General features: G+C 50.2%; 1 protein-coding gene across 1 annotated transcript in view; it reads left to right on the forward strand.

The window, feature by feature from the left end:
• GRIK4 (glutamate ionotropic receptor kainate type subunit 4) overlaps positions 1-13,678 on the forward strand; it is a 448,264-nt gene that overhangs the window by 372,997 nt on the left and 61,589 nt on the right.

Below are 13,678 nucleotides of genomic sequence, written 5' to 3' on the forward strand. Positions count from 1 at the left end.
CAGACCCAGGGCCAAGGTGCGCTTGGGCAGACTGTAGATTTTCAGGGTGAATGCAGAGACTCAATTGAAACACAGGTGAGCATCATAGAGCGTCAGTTGTCCTTAGGTTAGAGCAAGGCTATAGAAAGTTCTTCCGGGGGCAGAGCTCTTGTTTTCTTGGTGTATACTGTTAACGTCTGTAAAAATTAATTTGATTGTTGCTCATTCACTGTCCATATTTCCATAACTGAGTTTTTCTGCTCAGGGAAGGTGATGGGTATCCAATGTGGAGAGCACAGACCTAGGTTCTTAGGGGTTGGTTCTTGAACCAGTCCCTACCTCTCCGTGCTTTCCGAGTGCAGAAGGAGCCCCTGCAGCCTCCCAGCCAGTGCCAAAGTGCAGGGTGCTTTACATACGTTATCTCTAATCCTCTGGGAATACACCTTTTCGTTAGCTGTTATCCTCATTTTACAAATGCGCCACCTGAACTCAGCTTAAATGACTTGTCTGAAGCCACACACTTAGGGTGAGACGGGGCTGGGATTTGAACCCAGATTTGTCTAACTCCAGAACCCACATTCTTCCCACCTAAGAACACGACCTCAGCTGGAGTGGGATGTCACCAAGAAAGGTCTGCATAAGTCTAGGTCCTTCCTTCTCTCCTTCCTTTTCATCCTCCCTCCCTTTCACTCTTGCTTGCTTTTTTCTTTCCTTCTTTTCTCCCTCCTCTTTATCCATTGAATTCATATGATCTTAACCCTTTATATGTACCAAACTTGGGGTAAAATGTACATTTTTTAAATCCTAGTCTTGAAGGATAAAAGTGTTAGTCCGGGTATGAAATAAGTGATCCTTGGCGATGCATGATGAAGAGTTCTGTATAGACAAGAGCATGGAGAAGGTAATTGAGAGCCGAGGTGGGACAGTGGTGAGGAGTTTGCCTGACAGCATTTGCAGTGACCCAGCGGGGTCAGCGGCAAGACTTGTTCAGCGAGACGGTGAACTGTCCAGTTCCTAGAGTCCAGAGGGAGGCTTTGCTGTCAGGGAGAGGCTTGCAAGCAATCAACAGAAGGTTGCAGAAGGCCCAGGGAGCCCTGGGAGCCTCTCACAGGGGCAGAGTGGGAGGGTGAAGACTTCTTCAGGGAGCTGTCTGCTGTCTTTGAGACTCAAGCCCCCAGCTGACGATGCCCACACTTCCTTCCACAGCAAAGGATGTGCTGCTCTTCTCGAAGTCCCAGAGCCCCTCCCGAAGCTGTCCTCTTGTTGGGATCCCCTGGTAGGGATGCAGTCCAGTGGTTAAACCCCAGAAAGCTGAAATGCTAGGCCTTTTCCTTCCCTTCTTACCGACGTACTCTGTCACCTTGAGCCTGTTTCTTCAGCCCCCTTGGCCTTCCTGGTGATTGGTGGGGTGACTTCAGGGATGTCAGAGTCAGTGCACAGCCATCCCCTTATCAACTCCCAAATGAGCTGTGACATGGACTGGCAGGAAGAGGAGAGGAATCCAAGGCTCAAGGACATGCAGCTTCGTACTGAACGACTTGGGCAATCAGACAGGATCTTAAAATTCACTCCAGGTCGGCTTGCAAGTCAAAACACTGCTGCCTTGGTCTCATCAAGACTTGACTGCGTAGTATTAATTACTTAACTAATTAACCCATTCGTTCAATACAGATCCACCGAACGCTTTCCTCTTTCCTAGACAATGGAGATACAATGGGGGACAAAATAAACGTACTCACTACCCTCATGAATCTTACTAGTGAGAGACAGATATTAATGAATGATCACAGCAGGATATTATTAACACACTGTGTTAAGTACAAAGAAAGGGGAAGTAGAAGGAGCTATGAGAGGGTACCTGCGGGGGAGGGGTCCAGCCTTGAGAGGCAAGGGGACAGGGGAGGGAAGGCTTCCCTTGGGAAATGATGTTTGAGCTGATGTGTGAAGAATGAGAAGAGCATATCTGCCAGAAGGTCGTCTGAATGCCACGGAGTGGGGGCTTATTCTGGGCAGGAGTGTGTGACCCCGGCCCTGCTCTGCCCCGGGGTTCAACGCTTTGATGTGTCTGCCCCAGTGTTCCCCTAGGATCACAGTAGTCCTAGAGCCTGCATCCTTCCTGTATGACCCCTTCCCCAAGCTGCACAGGAACAAGTCAGAGGTTGTAACAGTAGAGCCTTGGGGCTACTTGACGTCCCAAGTGGAAGAGACCTCAGAGGTCTCGGCACCTAAATCTGTCACTTATACAGATGAGGAAATACAGGCTCAGAGAGCTTAAGTAACCTGCCAAAGATCGCACAGCTGGTGAGTTTGGAGCCAGCATTTAAGCCCTTGTCTGACTTCAGTGCTCGTGGTCTGAGAGCGTGAATCTTGAAGTTAGACCTAACATCAATTCACCCCCTTACTAGCTGGGTGTTCTTACGCAACTTATTTTATCTTTTCCACTCCAGCCCCCAAGGCTTCAGTGTTTATCTAGAAAGAATTTTTGTAAGGATTTAAAATAACATACACGTGAGTATGCACACATGCATAGAAAGTTTGACATACAGGAATTTCTTTTTTTTAGAGAGTTTGAGGAATGCAGTAGCTTCCTGGGTGTTGGAGTGATGTGCAGTAAAGAGTAGAGGCCTGGGTCATCTCCACTGGGCGTTCTAGACCCTCAGTCTTTCACATCCATTGTCACCTGCTTTTTTTTTTTTAACATCTTTATTGGAGTATAATTGCTTTACAGTGGTGTGTTAGTTTCTGCTGTATAAGAAAGTGAATCAGCTCTATGTACACATATATCCCCATATCCCCTCCATTGTCACCTGCTTACCCAAGACCGTTGCGGTTTGGACATGTGGCGTGTTGGTTGCGGAAGAGCATTCAAGCGTATTTTCTGCTTATGTTTAGAAATCATCAGAGCCTGTCTTTTGGTGTAAATCCCATTAAAATTAGGAGTGTGGTTGGAGCGAAAACAAGTGGATTCACATAAAATGGGCCAGGTGGCTGGCCTCTCACCCCCAGGGCTGTGTCTGGGCAGGGGAGATGAGAACCGTGTCTGTTTGGGAGCCTCTTGGGTTTGGATTTATATTGCTCCAGTCACATCCTTCACAGCTGAGCCCACAGCAGGACTGCACAGAAGGGATGGTGTGTCTTGGTGGAGGTATACTTGGCCGAGAGGAGGAGATGGACTAGAGCAGCTTGAAGAAGAAGATGCCCTCAGAACAGCCTCAGCCTCCTCCTGTATCACCCCAATACATTTATTTAAAGTGAGCTTTTAATTGAAATCGTTCAAGGTATTCAGAAACAAAGTTGAATGAGGTAGTCCCTAGGTCACTATTTGATGGGGGCTTGACTTGAATCTTTAAGGACCAGGAGAAGTTGGCCAGGGAGAGGAGGGACATGGAGAGAGAAGAACATGCCAGGTGGGAAGGAACCAGGGTCCAAGGCGTGGAGGCAAGAAGGTGCATATGGTAGTTTCTGTTTCAGGTCACTATACCTGGAACAGAGCATGGTGGAAAGCTAGGCTAGGAAGTGGGCAGTGCTCACTGACGAAGGTCCTATATGACCTTCTACAGCATGGAATGTGGAGGGGCGGGACAAGCCTGGAGGTAGGAGAACCGGGTAGAAGGTCATGTTGCTGCAACAGTTGATGAGAACCAAAAGTAACTTAGGAGTTAGAAGAAGGTACCTATTCAGAGGCTATCTTTAAAGATAACAGTTTTTCTTTTATATAGAGGTATGCAGTCTTTACAAAATACATACGTTTTAAAAGACAAAAAATTACTTGTAATTCCACCATCTGGTAATACCCATGGTTAACATTTCCATATGGGCCCTTCTGATTTCTTAATGAGTATATACTTTACACAAGTTTTTCCTTAAACTGGATCATAATGCTTATGCTGTTTTGTAACCTGTTGAAACTATTTAACAGATAAATCATCAGGACTCGGGGACCAAATGGATGTGGCCAAGGGGAGAGGGACAAGAGTAGGATGACACCCAGGTTTCTGACGTGGACATCTGGGTGGATGGCGGTGCCAGTCATTGAGGTGGAAAGTTCAGGAGAGAAATAGGTCTGGGAGGAAGGAGGGGGATGATTTCAGCCTTGAAAATGGTAACTTTGAAAAGCCTTTTGGACACACAGGTAGGGATGTTCAGCAAGAGTTGGCTAGAATGGGCTCAGCGGATCGAAGCTCTAGGTGCGGGAGTGGATGTAGATGGTTACTGAAGCTGTGAGGAGAGAAGGAATCCCCAGGGAGAAAATCATACGTTCAAGAGGGAGGTGAGGGAGGAGAGCCTGTGAAGGCTGCTGAGGGAGAGCGGGTAAAGAAGTTTCCCACCTCTTGAAAGGAAGTACAGAAGAGCCTTCATCAGATTTAGCAGTGCAGGAGCCACGGGCAAGAGCGGTTTCAGTGGGTGGCTGGATTGAAATCAGACTGCAATGGGTGAATCATTGTGCAACACTCCTCAAAGAAGCTTCGCTCTTATGGGAAAGCAAGATAAAGGGTTGTAGCTAGAAGGAGCTGTGGAGCTGGGAGGTTGGCTATTGTTTAAAATGAAATCGTTTATGGAGTGGCTGCTGGGAGTTGAGAATGCATCTCTTAGGGATTGAGGAGAGGCAGGGACAGTCACGTGGCTGGAGCATCGTGGTGGTGGTGGGGTAATGACAGTCAAGGTGGGCAGGACAGAGAGGGTGGGGGGAACAGCGCATTCATGAGAGGGTCTGGAATCCTTGCCAAGACACGAGCACTTCTTCCCGCAGTGGGTAACTGGGAAGCACTGCAGTCAGGGGTGTGTCTGTCCTGGGTGTTGTCCTAGTCGCCCCCTACACTTGTGCACTGATTTTTTTGTTTTTTGTGGTACGCGGGCCTCTCACTGTTGTGGCCTCTCCCGCTGCAGAGCACAGGCTCCGGACGCGCAGGATCAGCGGCCATGGCTCACGGGCCCAGCCGCTCCGCGGCATGTGGGATCTTCCCGGACCAGGGCATGAACCCACGTCCCCTGCCTCGGCAGGCGGACTCCCAACCACTGCGCCACCAGAGAAGCCCTTGTGCACTGATTTCATGTTTGAAACTGCTTTCACAGCATTGGCTCTTTATCCTCCACAATGGCTCTGCGAAGTGAATATCCTTATCCCCGTCCTATGGGTGAGCAGCCTGAGGCTTAGAAATACAAATGACTCACCCAAGGTCCCACAGCCAGCGGATGGGCGCCTGAGTCCTCAACCACAGCATATGGCCTCTCCTGCTGGAATTACAGCCTCATCTGCCTCCAGTCACAAATGGCGTCCCCTCCTGAGAGGTCCTTCTAGGCAGAACATTTGGAGGATGCCCAGAATTTGGTACCCATGTCTGATTCTGGCCCATAAAGGAATTGCACGTTATCTTTGAAGTGGAAGAGCTGGACGGATGAGCTCTCTGACCCCTTCTCCTCTCGCCCAGTGTGTGTGAGGCATCCTTGCCAGTTCAGCCCTGAGCACTGGCATCCTGGAAGGCGAGAGACTGCATTTCACATCCTTGGGGCCCAGCTTGGGAGAGAGCAAAGCACTTTCAGGAAGAGAGAGACCCCCCCTCAGGCTTCCAAGCTCAGAACCAAGCACCCTGCTGGCATTCAACGCCATGCTGGCAGAACGGCCCGTTTAGGTTCAAAGAGAAAAGGGCTTCAGAAGGCTTAGATTCAAGGCTCATAAGCTTTGGACATCGAATAGCTCTTACCAATGACATTTTGATGAATTAAGTATAAATGAAGCTGAAATACCTCATTCCATTTCCCCTCCTGGTTCCCTGGGAGAAAGGATTGTGGAGAGAGTTTGCCAGAGACTTGGTAGGGTGGGCTGTCTGTGGCCTTAATCCACTGGGAAAGTTGTCCAGAGCCATTTTGCTGAACGAAAAAAAAAAAAATTACAACTAGTCCCCTGGGATTCCTTTTCACCTTGAAGCCAGAGACTATTTTAACTGCAAATAGGTCATAGAATTCTATTCTTTAAAATCAAGATACAGATCCAGGGACTAAAACTGAAAGCTCGACTCTTTCCGCCCGTGACGGCCAGACTCAGGGATGGCTTTCTTCTCCTCCTTAAAGCCTGGTCTCTGCATTTACTCATATAGGAAGAGGTGAACTCCAATTTTAATTCAACAATTCATTCATTCCTTCCTTCATTCATCCAAGTGCTCCCTTTCTGACAAGCACCATGTGGATGTGAGGGGTTGCTGGTAAGGAATTCAGGATCTACTCAAAGAGGCAAACCAAGAACTCCCGTACAGCGTGATACGTGCTCTATTAATAATATTAAGAATGATGAGAATAACGATGGCTGACATTTACTAAGTGTTTCCTGTGGGCCAGGCACCGTTTTCAGTGCTTGACTATACTAACTCATTTAGTCCTCACAATAACCAAATGTTGCAGGTGAGGAAACTGAGTCGCAAAGCAGATAAGGAACCTGTTCGTGGTCACGTGGGTAGTGAGTGGCAGGGGTAGGTCTGGTGGAAGCACTGTCAAGGTATGTACAGGTATGAACAGGGAAGGGCTCACCCAGGAAAGGACCACTGAACAGAGTACTGAGGATGGAGAAGCATCGTCTCAGTAGAAAAGAATATTCTAGGTGCAGCAAAGGCTGAGATCATGCCAGGCAGTGTGAGTGGTTCTCTGCAGCTGGCGTCAGGTGCTGCAGGGAGTGGAGGAGAGGAGTGCTGTAGGCAGGGGCCAATCGTGACAGGATTTAAATGGTTGGATACTTAAACTATGTCCAGAGAGCTAATGGGGAGCTGTTGAAGAGTGAGGTGGTCTGTTTGTTTTATTCCAGGAAGGGCAGAGTGGCGTAATTGGCGTTGATTCCGGAAGGTTAGTCCGACAGGGAGAGGGGGATGGATTGGAGGTGGGAACACCAGATGCAGGTATACTCATCAGATGGTGGTCCAGTGATGCAGGGGGACGGGATGGGGCCCGAAGGAAGGCAATGGCGGTGAGGATGCGCAGGAGAAAATGGCAACAGTGTGGAGTCTCAGCATTTAATCCTAGGACCTACTGCGTGAGGGAGCCCCCCTTTCCTGGAGACTTTTAAGCATGGGTTCAGCTCATCCTGCCTCTCGGGAGAAGAGGGAGGGCTGTTTGACTCCGAGCAAGGTCCTTCCTGGAATGGCTTCTTGAGGGATGCATGTCAAGCAGTGGTCCCTGCATACCACCCCCCAAGACCTGGGAAGGGAGGAAATCCATCTTGTCTGGTTCATTATCCACAGGCTGTTGTCCTTGAGAATAAAAGGGCCAGAGCCCTGGGCTGCATCTTGGACCACAGCCGCCTTTGCTGTCCATCTCTCATCAGACCCTCCCTTTACAACTCTCTGCCTCATTTTGAGTTCTCAGAGGTTCTTTTCTGTCACTTGAGTCCTTTCACCCACCTGATGAAAAGCCAATAAAGGCAGTTTTGAGATTGCAGCCGCACAGCCTTTCTTCTGAGATGACTGTATCTGCTGCCGCCCATGCAACTGGGCTCTGCTGTCTGCCTCTGTGACTGCTTCCCTCTGTCTGCATTCAGGGGTGAGGTGCACAGCCCCCAGAAGACTGGGGCTGGGCCTCTGGAACCTCAGCCTGCGATGATTGTGAACCTCCCTACCTGTCTATCACCAGCTTTCAGTGAAGGGCTCCGCCATGGGCCTTCAGATTTTCTTTTTCCTCTCCATTCCCATGGCTTTGTAGAGAATTAGAATGGGGGTGTCCTCTGCTGAAGGTACCTCTTCCTTGTTCAAAGCTGAGCCCCCGGGAAGGAGAGAGGGCCAGTGATGGCTGCTGACCGAAGGCCAGGCACTAGGCAGGAGCTCTACACGTGCTATTTCATTTATCTGTGCCTGGCGGGGATTATGACTCCATTTTCCAGATGAAATGGAGGCTCAGAGGGTCAGCAATGAACCCAAGCTCAGACTCACAGCAAGCGGCCAGACTCATACCCTGTTCAGACCCCTGTCTTGTGCTCGTCTTACTGCATCACCAGGGGCGTGTGAGAACTGATGGCTGGAGCGGAGAGTGATTTTGGTTCAGCCTTCCTGTCCTCTGCGTCTACTTGCTAGGAGAATAGAGAGGAAGGAATAGGCTGGACCAGGAGAATGGCCAAAAGAGGAGAGGCTCTGGGTGGCCAGTGTGAGAGGGTCACATGGATTAAACTTACATCCTCAACCCTGTTATCCAGGAAGTGGGTGTTATAACTACTTCCTTTTTTTATTTTTTTATTTTTTTGCAGTACGCGGGCCTCTCACTGTTGTGGCCTCTCCCGTTGCGGAGCACAGGCTCCGGATGCGCAGGCTCAGTGGCCATGGCTCACAGGCCCAGTCGCTCTGCAGCATGTGGGATCTTCCCGGACCGGGGCACGAACCCGTGTCCCCTGCATCGGCAGGCGGACTCTCAACCACTGCGCCACCAGGAAAGCCTACTACTTCCTTTTTATAGACTAAGAAGGCACAGCCCCAGAGAGACCAGCACCTGGAAGTGCTAGGATTTGAAACCAGGTCCCTTTCCTCTAGGAGCTGTCCAGCAAGAAGGGCAGACAGACGGACGGAAATTATTTTAACCCAGGGTTGTACAGGATAAGTGCTCTGTTACAAATACAAACTGCATCCTATATAAAGAGCAGAGTAGGAGGCAGAAATTACTTCTGAACGGGGACCTCTGGGACGGGTTCTTAGTGGCAGTGAGGCCACCAGCTCCTTGCAGGCAAGCACAGTATCTTATTCATCCTGATATCCATGTGCACCTAACACAGTGCCTGGGACACAGGCAGGTGTTAACAGCTAGTTCCCTCGGATCATGCAGAGCAAGGCACCAGCTGACAAGCATGCCTTGAATACACTTAGGGAGTTCATTCCTTAGCAGGTTTCTATCAACCCAACTGTCAACCCGAGGCGTAGAAAACAGGGCCGTCAACTGATGAATCAATCAGCAGGTAGTAATTTAACACCGTGAGTCAGCTACTGTGCTAGAGGTTTGGGGTCAAAGGACAGATGAGACTTGGTTCTGTCTTTGAGAGCTTACAGATGAGGTGGTATGGAGGTAGGCAGAGGACAGACACGTAAAAGAAACGTGTGTCTGGTGTGGGCATGAGAGAGGTGAGCAGGTTGCTAGGGGAGCCCTAAGCAGGGCAGGACCAAGGAAAGACATTGTACATCACCTGTGAGGGTGCACAGCTTAAATCCTCATCTCCCAAGAAGCAGTGTCAAGCCGGTTCCCTCCCCAGGATCGTAGCACATGAGGCTCAGAGAAGGTCAGCCACAGATTCAGGAAAAGAGAGCAGAGCCTTTGCCTGGCTGTCCTTAGACCCCCGTGAGAGTTCTTTTCCGCTAAAGAAGTTGATATGGATGGGAATCCCAGGGGGCTTTGGAGTTCACTTATGTTCAGAGCTGCCCCAGCAGCTCCAGACTGGGAACTCCTCCAAATGCCATGGGTGTCTAGAAGCAGCCTGGGAAATTTGTCAAAAGGTTCACTTCTTGGGAATTATTTCCGCCTTCCCTGCCGAGTACCAGCTGTTAAGGGGAGTGAGGGTCTGCTAGGGAAATGAAAATGGATTAATTAAGGCATCTGAAAGCCTTCTGAGAGATTGGCTTGCTGTGACACAGAAGAGACAAGCAGTAGGGAATTGATTTGGGGCAAGGGTAGGGAAGGAAGCTCTGGAAAGTGGTGTCTTAATATCTCCTAAGAATCCTCTGGTCCTGCTTGCTCACCTCACATGGAGAGGTGAGGTGTCACCTGCAGGCTCAGCCATGCACCAGGCTGTGGTCTGAGGTCAGGGGTCGTTTCAAGAGGTCCAGTTCAGCACGTGGACACTTAACCTCTGTCTCGTTCCCCAAAGCACCCAGCAATTCAGCTGCTGGTTATTCTCCGAAGCCTGAGTCTCTAATGATGCTAACCCTGGTTCTTGCACTGTCCCCTGCCCCAGGAGTAAGGATCCTATCCTGAACCTGGGGCCAGGCCCTATTAATACTACTTATGTGCTTCCCATCCTCGGGCAATATTACTTGGCCCTACGTGCATTGATTCAACATTGGCTGTGACTTCAGGTTGAACAGGACCCAGGTTTTCCTTTCACTGGGCTCGTGTTCTACCTACATAGAGCCTCCAAGGATGGTTGTGCAGGCTGTATACAGTACAAGGGGTGAGTGCGGCCTGAAACCTGCCTCACGCTGCTTACCAAGCATGTGCTCTGGTTTGGGGCTCTATCCACCTGTCAATTTTCTTCCTTCAAAGATACCTTTAGTTCGCCAAGTTGTGTGCCCACTAAGTCTGCTAGGAGGATCAATTTCTATAATTTGTACAATGGCTTCAACTCTACTAAGAATGAGGCCCAGTGTATAAAAATTATGAGACCACAGCATGTGATATAAGCAAAATGGAATCATACACAAAATTTTATGGGAACAGAGGAAAAAAGAAATAATTCAGCTCCAGAGCCAGGCAAGGCTTTAGAGCAGAATTAACAATAATGATAGCTATTGTTTACTGAGTACCTACTACCTGCCAGGCTTTTCTCACGCATCATTTCCTCTCTTACAAATAAATGTCATCATTCACCGTTTATAATGAGGATGTGGAAGTTAACTCCACCTTCACAGAGAGACGAACTCAGGGTCACACAGCTAACAAGTGACTGAACTGGAATTCAAAGCCAAGCCTGTCCTCAAAGTCCACGGTCATTCTAACACACTGTGATACCTCTAAGGGAAGTTACAGTCAAGTTGGACCTTGACGGATAAGTAGGAATTTGACAAGCCTCAAGATGGAAAGAGTTGCAGGCAGAGGGAACTGTGTGGGCAAAGACACGGAGTTTGAAATATATGACAGGTGTAAGGAATACGAATAGTGCGACGTCTCTGCATCTCAGGTTGAAGGGAGGCCAGGCTTGAGGTGATGCTGGAGAGAGAGTCTGGGACAGATTGTGAAGATCATTGCAGGGAGATGGGACCATATTTTAAAGCTAGTAGGGAGTGGCTGGAGTCTCTTTCAGTGGGGCAGTGGTGTGATTAGACCTTTGGTTTGGAAATCGATTCTAAAACAGCGGCTCTCAAAGTGCGGTTCTTGAACCAGCAGCATCGGGATGACCTAGGACTTGTCAGAAACCCAGATTCTGGGGTCCCATCCAGACCTACTGAATCAGACGCTCTGGAGTGGGGCCCAGCAATGTGCATTTTCACAGGCCCTCCAGGCGGCTGTGATGCATGTTCAAGCAAGCTCGAGGACCACAGGTGCCCTTGGCATCCACTAAACTGGATGGATGAACTGGGGAGGAGCTAGGAGCAATGAGGCCAGTGCAGAAGCTACTGAGTAATTCCAGTGGAGACTTGAGTGAGGCCAGCAGCAGTCAGGTCCGCGTGGCAGTGATGGATTACACAGGAATTTCAGAGGTAAAATGGACGGGGCTTGCTTATTGGATGGCGAGAGAGCAGGGAGGTGGTATGGCGGGGGCAGAGGGGAGACTCTGGCTGACTCCTGGTCTCGGTTTTGGAGGACAGGCGCCTGGTAGAGTCATGGACTGAGAAGCAGTCCCTGGAAAAGAGTAGCTTTAGACGGCAGAGATGCAGTTGATGACGTGGGTCTGTAGTACCGGCGGGACTCGGAGCTAGAGGAACACAGTATGTGCGGAAAGGTGGGTGAGGAAGGCCAGCGACAGGGCAGAGCTGGGCCTCAGTTCCGTTTGGGGGTCGTCAGGGTGCAGGTGGTAGTGAAATGGGGGGGGTGCTGAGCGTTCTCACCTATCCTTCACCCCATACCCCCTGCCGGCCCCCCACGTGCAGATCCCTGCCCTCTGTGTGGGCTTGGACACTCCACCCAGTGTTTCTGACCCACCCCACTCCACGTCTTCATCCTCAAAATGGACACAACAGCATCCACCCCCAGGGTTATTATGAGAAATCAATGAACTATAGTCTCCTTGGTGTCCCTGGCATGTAGTGACTCTCAGAGAGGGGCAGCCCTGTCCTCTCCTTCCCTGCCATCTGTTACCCAACTTTCCACCTAAGGCTTTGCTTGCACTTCCTCTCCAGGCCTAAAGCCCAGTTCCTCAGTTTCCCCTGCATCTATCCCCAAACACACACATACACAGGCCCACCTGCTTCCATGAGACGTGCTCTTCCAGGGCCAGGTCCTTCCTCTCCCAGGCTGGCCTGGGTTAATCCCTCCTTGCCACGCCTGTCTGGACCCTACAAAAGTGTAATCAATCAATACAAAACTGAAGCACCACGTGTCTGGTTGTGTTCCTGCGGAGCGAGCTCCAGCTGCCTTCTAAATGTTATCTGCAGTAGTGGCGGCTTGCCGGGCTTCTCTGACCCCCTGTCCTTACACTCTGCAGGAAAAGGGGGCACAAGGAGCAGGAAATCCCTCCAGACGATGGTCTCTGGGTCATCTCTTGGGGAAGAAGTCACCTCTGTTAGGTAACAAGGTGGTGGCATTGATGGCAAGTACAAGTGTCCTTTTTTTTTTTTTTTTTTGCTGTACGTGGGCCTCTCACTGTTGTGGCCTGTCCCGTTGCGGAGCACAAGCTCCAGGTGCACAGGCCTAGCGGCCATGGCTCACGGGCCCAGCCGCTCCACGGCATATGGGATCTTCCCGGACCAGGGCACGAACCCGTGTCCCCTGCATCGGCAGGCGGACTCCCAACCACTGCGCCACCAGGGAAGCCCCAAGTGTCCTCTTGATCTTAGAAAAAAAAGTACCTTGAGTTGGAAGTCTGGGTCTATCCCTGGCTTTACGCTGGCGGCTGAATCTCCCTGGCCCATTTGCTCACCTGCTCAGTGAGCAACACGCTCTGCCTTCACCAGCCACGATTTCACCAACATCCCTACAATCCGGAGAAATGACTAAGAGCTCACAAGGGCCTGCATCTCCCATCGCTGGCCCCTCACTCTCTAGCCTTTCCTTTGTTCCTGGTACATAGTGTGCCCAGTTCCAGCATACGGTGTGTACACTTGCTCTTCCTTCTAGCAAAAACTTCTTTCCCCAAGTCTCCAGTCTACTGTTTTTACCTTGTTATCTAGGTCTAATCCAGATATCACCTCCTCCAAGAAGCATTCTTTTTCTGCCACCCTAAGGGACCTCCGTCCTCTCTCTGAATCTCTCTCTACCACAGAGAGAGATTGTATGTTGTATGACCTTCAAAGAGACTATCACCAACGGGAATCACCATTCTTATTATGAGAAATAAGATAAGTCTTATCATGAGACTAGAATGTAAGTTCTCTGAGATCAGGAACTACATTTGTCTTGTTCATCTGTATGCCAGTGGCAGCTGGAACAGGCCCCAGCATACACAGCACTCAGGAATTATGGGCTAGATGGATGGGTAGATGGATGGGTGGTTGGTTGGATGGATGGATGGATGGGTAGATGGATGGGATGCTTTGAAGACATGTGTAAAAGAATTAACCACTATAGCCCTTGAGTCCAAGGACCTCAGAGCCTGGACAGAACATCTCAATGCCAGAACCAGTTGTAGGTTTTCAGATGATCCCTTTGACTAGTAACAGGGAAAACACACCAGTGGCCCACAAGTGCTGGTGCATTCATCAGGCTGGGGCAGCAGGAGATGACATTTACCCTGGGCCTGTCCTCCCAGGGCAGCCACGGGGCCTGAACACGCTTCCTGGACATCCTTGCTTCCCTTCCTGGCTCTGCCTGCCCCGGGTCCCCACAGCTGGGCCCTCAGCTCACCCTGCTGTATGCTCAATCCTGCCCC

The sequence above is a fragment of the Pseudorca crassidens genome, chromosome 9, assembly GCF_039906515.1.
Source record: "Pseudorca crassidens isolate mPseCra1 chromosome 9, mPseCra1.hap1, whole genome shotgun sequence".
Classification (NCBI taxonomy): Eukaryota; Metazoa; Chordata; class Mammalia; order Artiodactyla; family Delphinidae; genus Pseudorca; species Pseudorca crassidens.